Genomic DNA, 10,598 nt, shown 5'->3' on the forward strand with positions numbered 1-10,598 from the left:
ACAACTTTGTCAATAACTGGCAGCAGCAATTTAGCAGAAAGCACAGTTTAATATCTTCCAGCTTCCAGGAAGATAAATACACCTGATCTTCCTGCTCAGTACTTCACTGTTTCCCCTCTCATAATGTTTATTTGCATGTGTAAAACTTGAACCAGTTGAGTTTTTGAAATTGTTTCTGTATTACTTCTACCTACTGTATTCCACTCGTGATGTTTTAGTGTTTGTCTTGGGAGGATGATTCATTGCCATCTCGATGGGTTTAAAAATGGGCTCCCCTGTCTCCTTTGGGGAGCACAATGCTTTATCCTCCTGTAAAAGCTGTCCTGGTTGTTACTCTCTAGGAAGGGGCTGCACTTGAGGCAAAGTGCTCTTAATACAACTGAGGCACAATAAAAAAGCTTCTGAAGAAATGAAATGCTTGCCTGAAAGGAGGAGTCTGGTACTTCTCTGAGATATTGGAAATTTGTTTCTTCCTGATCCTTTATATATTGGGTTCTCAAGTAATTGTTACTGAGCTGTGATAAATTTTCATTCATCTGTAAATGGTGCATTTATTTGTTCTTTCAAGAGCTGGGGAAGTTAGAGTGATGAAGTGTCCGCTGTGCCATCTCTTACTACAGCCTGAGGGTACGTTTTTGGAATATTGTTTAAATAACATTCTGAGTTTCCAAATCTGAAGTATGGCAGGTGAAAAGTGAAATATATTGAGTATCAGTTCAGCAGTTGGTCACTATAGAAACGTGCTGTAAAGAGAGCAGTTAGCCACGGACCCAAGGAAAGAGGAACAAACAACAGCGGTCAAAGCCTCATTTCATGCTGCTCAGATAAAGCAGTTGTCTTCCTTAAGAGAATAACCAGAGTTACAAACTGTAATTCCAAGGTGATTGTCATTAAGTTGGTTTTTTCCTAATACCTTGTAGGTGTGCAGTGCATGTGGGAAGGGCTGCAGCAATGCTGTTCCTTTGGTCAGCTTTTGTTGCTGTAATGCTTTGCAAACCAGGATGCACTAAGGCATAATTTATAACAAATTTCAAAGCTCTCAACATGTGTTAGGACATACTTTGTGCCCAGCTGTCTGACAGGGGCAGTACTAAATTGAATTTTATAAAACAAGCTATTTGTGTGGAACCTTTTTATTTCACCAGTGCTACTTTCCATGGCATGTCTTAAAGTCTAAGTTTTTTGCTTCCCTTCTGATGTTCAGAAGGGGTGTGGGGTTACTTTTGATGGAGGTATAAGCACACGGGGTCAGCCCCTGCAGCCACCTTCCTGCAATCTCTGGGTGCTGTTGCAGCCTCTCGCCTTCAGTTCTGCTGCTGCTGTTGCAGGTAAGTGCCCTCCAGCAGGACCAGGCTCTCGGGTTGTTTCTGCTCTCTGTTTGTCACATCAGCATTGTTGCTGATGCTTATCTCCTTAGATGCCACCACGTTTCTTTTTCTGTTTTTTGGGCCTGACAGCCCTTAGAGGTGCATTCATTGAGGAAGGAGGGAAAAGACCTTGTGATACAATCTTTGCAATCTGAGGGCAAACCTGTCCCTTCCAGTGAGGCCCTGTGCAGCTCTTTGTAGCCTCCTGGCATTTACCCTTTAGTGAAATGTCTCCTTTTGTCTCCAGTAAATGTGACAGCAATCAGCCAGCATGTATGTGAGGTCATGTTCCTGCTATGAGGAAAGATTGCTGGTAGCTACTCAGATGCACTTCTGAACAGGCAATTTTCTTCAGTTTCTTAACTGCCTTTTTACAATGGAAGTGCAAACTGTTACTAATAAACCTGATGGGTTTATGGGTTTTGAGGAGATTTTTCCTTTTTGTTCAGAAAAACTTGATTATGCTCATCACTGACTGAATACAAATGCTAATACATAGAGAGAACCAGCCAGGCAAATTGCACTTGGCTAATTTTACTTAATGAGAATGTCTGATTCTGTTCAGTCACTTCCTCGCTGAGTTCAGGTTCAGCTGCTAAAGCAGACCCAGGAGCTTTTTGTTAAATATTTTTAAGGGATGATCAGCTTATAATGATGTTCTCAAAGTCTATGATTTCTATTTGCTGTGATTGCTGTGACATATCATCTGGAATACATTTTTTCCTTTATTTAATACCATTCCAGACAATATTTCTGGCAGAAGATAAATGTGAAAATAGAACATCTGAAAACATTAATTTGACAATAGCTGTGGTTAAATTGTAGGATGTGAGGCAAGGCCTATCTTTCAGTTGTCAAGTACCTGTGTATGTAAAAGCAGAGAAGGTGTAAGATCTAATTAAACACTACTTTCAGTAGTCTGAAGAGTATATAAATCCTAAATACACAAAAACAAGGAAAGTGACCCTGTCAGAGGAGGTGTCTTTTTATGCCCTTAAAGACAAAAAGAATGTGCAAATACCAGAGCTTGCCATAAGCTGTTCTGCCAGCTTTATGGGGCCGCCTTTGCAAATCTGAATTTGAAACTTTTTTTTTTTTTCACTGATCTTGCTGTAAGGTAGGCCTCCACAGGAAACCCATAGAAAACCTTTGGTTTCTCAGCTGCATATAATTCCTGCTCACTTCAGTGAACCTGGTCTCACTTCAAGAACTTGGTCTTTTTGCCTGGGAAGGAATTTAGTGAAGTGCTCCAGGTTTTACACACTTGGACTTCCAAACATAAATAAGCAAATCCTGTTAGCTCATTTTCAGGACTTAGCGGTTTCAGGCTGGGTTTTAGGCTTTGCCCTGTGATTATCCAATGTTACCTTGATCAGACCATCTGAAGAAACAGACTTTATTTGTTTTACTCTTGGGTTTATGTAATAGGTTAACATCTCAAATTAAAAAATCAAGTAAATAAAACATGATGGGGAGGGATGGAATAATTTTGTTGAAGGGTAATTTATTGGGCTAGGAGCAATACTTGGCTTATGGACTTTGCAGGCTTGTCCTGCATGTCCTTCTAAACTCTGCTGGGAAAGAAGATACACAGAACAGAGGGTGTGATAGACTCTTGATGTTTTATAGCACCTCCTCTGCTGTTTAGCACTCAAGTCAGAATGGGGAAAAAACCTGTCAGGTTTTCGAAGACTGTAAATCTAATAATTTGCAATATAAATTTCACAGTTATTTCTTGCTGGCAGTCTGTGAATCTAGGTGGTAAAATGATATTACCTATGGCCCTCTTAGTGGGACTCCTGAGTCCTGCCAATCTGAAATTTTCAAACAGGAAAGATTCATCTTCTGAAATGATAGGTTTACATGAAGGCCATTGATGTGAAATATAAAAAGAGTATCTATTGATGTGTTTGTTTTGAGAGTTGTGTGGGTTAAAATACAAATTCAGATGAGAAAGTTGATCAACTGCTCGTAAGTAGTTCATCTATTCTGCCTTCCCATCTTAGTTAGGTAAACTGATTCTACAAAGGCAGCTACATCTTGCCAATATTTTTTGTGTTGGTGGCTGAACTATTACCCTTGCAGCAAGGGAGGACTAGCACTTTGTAATTGCTGTGAGAGGCTGGCACATCTCCTTGACACCAGGGTCAGCCAACTGCAGCTCCCAGCTCTTGTCTTATCTACAGAGCTTTGTCCAAAGTGTTGTGAGACCTCCCCCAGGTTCAGCTGACGCTGAGGTGGGAGCCCTGGGAGCCCAGGCTCCAGCCTTTTGAGCCAGGAGGAGCTGCTGCCAGAAATGCTCGGTCAGGTTAGTGGATATGGTGAGCTGGCTCTGTAGAGGAAGAGATCTCTGGACTGCATTAAAAAATGCTTCAAAATGTGAGACATGCTCTCCTGTGTCAGAAAAGAAAGTATAAAGACATTAATTAAAGATAAAATTTAACTTGGATAAATTCATGGTCATCACTGGGACCTTTCATCTCTGAAGTTCAGACCTGCCCCTCTGCTGCATGGATTGTCACTGCTGGAAAAAGTGCAAATACCAAAAGAGGATGACACTTCACAGTTTAAGTGAAATTACTTGAGAATGCTTAAATCAGGTTTTCTGATTAACTGACTCACTTGATAGTGTAGTGCGTGAGAGAGTGAATCAAACACTTATTTTCCTTTGCTCTGCTGTCTGTGAACAGCATCAAGCAGAAGAGACACCCGTCTGCCTTCCAGATTATATGCTTTCTCCACAAAGGAGCCTTTGGTCTACTGCTACATGCTTGTTCAGATTTAGAGGATAAATACAGCCCACAGTTTTAGAGGATAAATAAATCTGTGACTTCTTAGTTGCACCAGAAAAGTGTGACTGGAGGCAGGTTTGGCAGCAGAGAATAAGCTATCAAGGCTGTTGCAAATGTTGGATTGGCAGCAATTAATTAATTTTAGAGAAGAACCTTAAGGTTTGAGCCAATTGTATGGAGTAGGACTGCTGATTATCCTATATGTCTTACACTATGTGTCCATTTTCACGAAGGAAAGAATCTTTTCAAAAGAAAAATGTCAGACTTCTGAAGTAAGAAAATAAGAGCATATAAACAAGGTGTACCAACCTCTCTATTTTACCCCTTCTCTCCAGTCTTTTCTGTTCATAATAACCTACAAATTCTCATTCTCATTCTAGATTAGTTGGGGGTTCTTGGAGATGCACATTCTGCTGTTCCTTTGGTAAAGCTCAAAATCTCTTGTTGCTCCTGTAATACAAATAATAATATGAGCATAATCAAGGTTGTATTTGTTTTGTGATTATTCTGAACACTGGAGAATAACAGTAATTATAATACCATTAAATAGTAATGGAAAAAGATTTAAGAGTGGATCATGAGACCCTTGGAAGGAGATGAAAATCTTACTCAGTTTTCTTCAGTACTGCATTGCATTCCTCTCTTTTATGGCAAAAAGAGGAACCTAAAATAATTTCCAGAATGGTAGGGGTCAAGAGTGCCATGTAAGAGACAGGATTGTGTGGGAAAAACTTAATGGACATTAATTCAGTTTCAATAATTAGTTTCCTGTAATTTTAGCAGTGCAATAGTGGTCAGAGATAACTGCATTTAGAGCTCAGAGACAGGAATATACATGTGAAGAAAACAGTTCTTCCATATACCTCTATACCTCTCACCATGCAATCTGATTGCTTTGTAAATCTGTGCAGCCGGTGTTTTCTCGGAGTGTGTGGATGTGCAAGCAGCAGGTGACATGGCTCTATGACCCACATCTTTGCTCCATGAAACAATTCTCATTCCCTACACCGTGATTTGTACCAGGCAGTGTAACATGGTGTTTGTTCCAGTCTTCTTTCATAATGTACTCACAGTGTAAAGCTCCTGTCACGTGCTTGAAACTTTGTGTAATCCAAGGGATAAGGACATTGTCCATCTGGAAGCCAGGTAATCGAATTTTGTGATAACTCTTGGTGGCAGGATCCCTCAGGGCCAGAGGTGTCTGTGTAGGGTCTGTGCTTTGCATGTGGGATAGACCAGCTCCAAGGAGCCTTGCAGCAGCTGTGAGGGTATTGCCTTGCCCTTGCTTTGGAACGAGTATGTTTCAGGGAAAAACAGATTTCTTTTGCGCAGTTTAGTCTGTCTGCTTTGTCGTGTGCGAGCCACAATGTGTACATTGGGCCCTGATTATACAGTGTCTCTGTGGCTGTTGCAGTGTTGACAGTGTTCATTTGTGAGGGAGAGATGATGTACATGACCCTGGTTAATGATCCTCTAACACACAGTGCTTCCAGTCCAAACTGGAGGACAGCATCCAAGGAGGAGGACAGGCTATGCATGATAAATACCTCTCCCACTGCACAGTCAGAGTAGGCTCATCACAAATGTGAAAAATGGAACCTCATTTTCCTTGAGCTTTTCAATTTCTTGTTAATACCTTTCACAGAAGAAAAAATGGTCTTTGTCAAAATCATTATTATTTAAAGCCATATAAATTTGAAAGCTCTTAGAAAGTTACAAATGTAAATTAAAATACCCATTTTAGTTGTTTCTTCAGTATACGATCTTTGGTTTATCCCTTTATTTCCTTCTGTGTATAGTGAAGTTTCCTGACAAAGAGTCAAAGAAGAAGATTTATAAACTGAGTTTAGTGTAATCACATTCTAGCTTGTATCAGTATTCAGGATGTATTGCTTATCCTAGTCTGAAGTGATGTGTTAATTTGACTTGGAAATGGAGTAAGATGTGGACACAGAGTAAACAATTTAACGAATTAAATAAAATCATAGCTACAGATCAGTGATTCTGCTATAGTGTTTTGCTAGTTAAAACAGAAGGCCCTGCTGTTACTGCATGGGAATCTGCAGTTTGTCAGCTGCTGGCAGATCACCAGCCCTGGGAGCACAGTGTGCAGAGCCTGCTCTGCCTGCGGGCTGGCAGGGTCACGGGGACACCGGGGACACCGGGAGCAGCAGCCCCAGCGAGGCACTGCCCCACGCCGCTCGTGGTGCAGATGTTGCACACCCGAGATCCTTCATGCGTTACAACATTTGTTTGTGCTCTCAGCATGCTGCAGTGGACTGACTGCTCCTATGTATTTATATCTGTTATGCTCATAGGAAAAAATGTGGTTTATTTAGCAGCTTAATCCATAGGAATTTGAATAAATTCTCCTCTTTGACCCTTTCTTGTTTTCAAGTCTGTAGTGTTCTCCACCCTGTCTGTATTAACCCAGGCAATTCCCATTGAGGTGTCAGTGATTTTTATTACCTACAGTAATTTTCTTTGTTTAATAACCTCCTCTCAGCTCTTGAAACTGAGGCACTCTTGTGTAATTTACTGAGATTGTCATATTAAACTCATCTTGTCTCTTACAAGCAATGTGCTCCATTGAGATGTTGGTAGGTGCTGTAAGGATCCTGAACTCAGCTGGGATCTCTGAATAAGCTGCTTTTTTCCCAAGTGGCACAGACAAAAATACTACAAAGTCACTGCCATGCACTGTTCCACAATGAAACTGTCCCAAAATAACCAATCCATAGCTGATGATAAACAGTGTAGTGGGTGAAGAGCTCTCAGGCATAAACTATTGTTGAGAGAAGGAATTAGCAATGAGCTCCAGGGGTTCAAAGAGCAGCTTTCAGAGGAAATACTAAAAGTTTCTATACTATCAGTAGAAAATGGGAAGAATGTGAGAAGGTCTTCAGAGCCGTGCCTTGGGTGGCATGGTCAGGGACAGGTTTCCACCTTTCCAGACGTAGTATGGGAGGTGTGATGGAAGAGACAGAAGCCGTTCATTACCCTGTTCCTGGCACTGCTGTGTTGGCATTATGTGCAGCAAAAGTGGAGCTTGGCCAGAGAGCAGCTGAGTGTGTGGACAGCTTTGAATCCAAAGTCACGACAGGACCTGCTGGGATGTCTAGGATCCTCCCCCGGAGCATTAATGAAAAATAGATGCCATATGGAGGGATTCTCTTGCCAACAGTCTGTGATGCCATCTTTGTCTTCCAGTTCTCATCAATTACAGATGACTTTTAAATAGATTTTTGTTTTACCTTCAGTTATATGGTTTCCTCTTCTCAGCTACTGAGGACACTGACCTTTCAGTAGACTTCTAGAATTAAACTTTATTTCTGATAAGATACTTTTTTTGCAATAGCTGATCCGTCATTCTTTTGTTCACCAGTACATCCCCTCTTCCATCATAGTTGGCCCATCTATTCCTCCCCTTACCACTGTATTTTCTTTTCCTGTAGGTGCAAAGAACAACTTTACCTTTTATGTTTTTTGAAACTCAGATGTCTAACTATGTAATTTTAGTTGTTTACATTAACATTTTTGCATCTACTAGGGTTTTTTAAAAAATGTAAGTACTGTAATACTTCCAAGGCTGGAATTTCGCTCACCCTTGCTATGACTGTTTGGTGTGTGTGAGAATGTTTATAAAATCAATTAATAATACATGAATAGCACATTCTATACAGTAACTGCACAAGGTTTATTGATGTGAAATCTAGTTTGAGTAGATTGTCTCCTTATTTTTAATCACCTGTATATAATTCAGTTTTTAATCACTTCTATATAGTTCAGTGTTGGACTACCCACACCTCTTAGCTATGATGAGGCTGGTTTTATGCCATTTAAATTTTTAAGGCTTTTTCTACTATACCCATAGTATTAGAATCACTTAGTTTTACTGCAGTTTACTGGAGGTCTAGCTTTGAGAGCTTCCTAGGCTGAAGAATCCCACATATTTATATATGCTATTTAACTATGGAGTGATGTAAAGACACTGTTTAAAACAAGTCACTGCCTTCATAGTATCTTTGGGTTATTAAAAATATTTTAAAATCAACAAACAAATTAATTTCTTCACCAGAATGTTTCTAATACATTGTGTTGCAACATACAGACCCCAGCTGAGATTTATGCACCATACCTAAGCTTTATATGGAGTAGCTGCTGCCTGGTAGGTTTTGTAGCCAAAATGCAGAGCACAGAAGAGGAAAACAGGGCAGGGAACCACAGTTTTACAGATAGAAGCTGAGACACAAAAGCATTAAATGTGATTTGTAGCTGAGCATGTAACATGCATGTCTGGTTCTATTTTTGAAAACATCCTTTTCACTTTCTTTATAGTTCTGGAAGAATGACTGGAACTGTGGCAGAATTGTTTTTTTAGCATTTTAAAGTAGCTTTCAGAGTTCTTGTCTTCAGAAGTGCTCAGAATATGAGAAACTGGTAAAAGAGCTGTATCTGAAATAAGTGCCAGGAAGTGGCAGGGATAGGAAGGCAAGAGTAAAAACAGTATCAGGTTTAAAAAACCATTTTTAGGTCAGTAGTAAGAATATGTTCAATGCAGGTGTGGAGAGAAGGAAGATTAGGCTTAGCTTTTATTATCTAGCACTAAATCCATTTTGTCTCTAAAAACTAAAATCCTACTGGGTGGGGTCTAAAGAGGTTCTTCAATTGGATTTGCCCAGACTGCAGGATATGTAATAAACAGTGATTTGTTTATTGTCCCTTGGATCTGTCCACCTTACTTAAGGGCTTAAGCTGTGCCAGTGTAATGAGGCAGCTGCTTAACTGCTTCCAGCCTCTGCATTCTGCCAGCTTGTTCTATGCTGGGGAGGTCCCTGGAGTCTGTGGAGAAAGGAATTTGTTTTGTTGGGGTTTTTTTATTTTTGTTTTTGGTGGGTTTTTTTGGTTGTTCTTTTGTTTTGTTTTTTTGTTTTTTTTTAATTTGGTTGGGTTTTGCTTTTTGTTTCCCACCCTGCAGGCTGTGATGTGGCCATAAAGTCACTTGATGACCAGCAGTCAAGTCTCAACACTTACTCTCCTTTGCAGGACACCTGGGGGAACAGCCATGAAAGAATCCTTTATCTCAGCCGTGCTCCTTCCCTTCATTGCCAGCACTGTAACAACACCTCTCTACTCCCATTTCTCTTAGAACATAAAAATAAATTACTCCTTCTGATGGAAGTGCCCTCTGAGCTGCAAGCCTGGAAAAATAGGATTTGCCCATGTTGGCAATTTAGGGTAAAGCTCCTTTTCATTCTTGCAGGAGTTTAGCTGGGGTTTAGAGGAGCATATGTGTACCCCAGGCTTGATGCTCCCCCAGCTCACTTCAGAGCTTGTGTTTCAAGTGTGTGGCTGGTAAATGAGTAATATGAGCTTGATCTGAGGAGAATGTGTGTCCCCACAGAGCTCTTGCACTAAACAAACCTAAACTCCAGAGGTTTTCTATGCTGTATTTAAATGCTCATGCCATTAAAACCACTGAAGCAGTATTCTTAAATGTACTTTGGTTTAGGTCTCAGTGGCGTTCATAAATCAAGATGACATGATGACTGAAAACCAGGCCTTCACTGTGGAAAAAATAATTTTCTTCATATGTAAAAAATAATATGTAATCATTTGGGGCTGGTAGCTTTTGGCAATTATTACTGTAGTTTTATCTTTCTTGAGCACACTTTCAATAGAAAAATGTATCATTTCAAGGATTTCTTCAGAAACAAACTTCAGGCATGACTTTGGACAAAAAGCATTCACTCTCTGATCATGCTAAACCTGGACAAAAGCTGTGTGAAATGTCTTACAATATAGTTGGGCTTTTAACTTTTACCTCAGCAGTACTTTTATTAATGAAACAAAGTTTGAATTATATTGTATACAACAAAACCCCCCAAAATAAAAGGATGCCCATACTTCAGGGGAGAAAAAGCCAGCTGCTGAAGCATGATTTGATTTTTAAAAAAAGGCATCTTCTGTGTTAGGATAAAGACAACATTAATTAATTTTCATGATAGTCACAAATAACACAGGAGTTATGCATGGAGGATGGTGATATGATTTCTTCTGTTTGTTTATTAGACTTGGAGTAAAACATAGGTATTAGCCACTTCCACCATCTCTGGTAGTAAATGTGCATTTTAGCAGGGCAGGGTACTTAGTCAGGGGCGAGCTGTACAGAAATAACACTTTGGCATCGCTGTTTCATTTCACACAAGCAAATGAGGACTGGCTACCACTAAGTGCAGTCCAGGCTTTCTGAAGAAAAATATAGGCCATGGTAAACACAAAAATACATTCCAGCCAGCAGGGCCTAATTGAAAAATAAGCCTCTTGAGAGGCAAGATTATTGTGCACCACCACGGCACAGTTGCCATTGACTCTCCTGGCAGTGCAGGAGCCACTGGACTCTGTTTTATCTCTAGATTTACCTCCGTGTGTCTGGGAT

Source organism: Pyrgilauda ruficollis, unplaced genomic scaffold (genome assembly GCF_017590135.1).
Source record: "Pyrgilauda ruficollis isolate IOZ18807 unplaced genomic scaffold, ASM1759013v1 scaffold23, whole genome shotgun sequence".
Classification (NCBI taxonomy): Eukaryota; Metazoa; Chordata; class Aves; order Passeriformes; family Passeridae; genus Pyrgilauda; species Pyrgilauda ruficollis.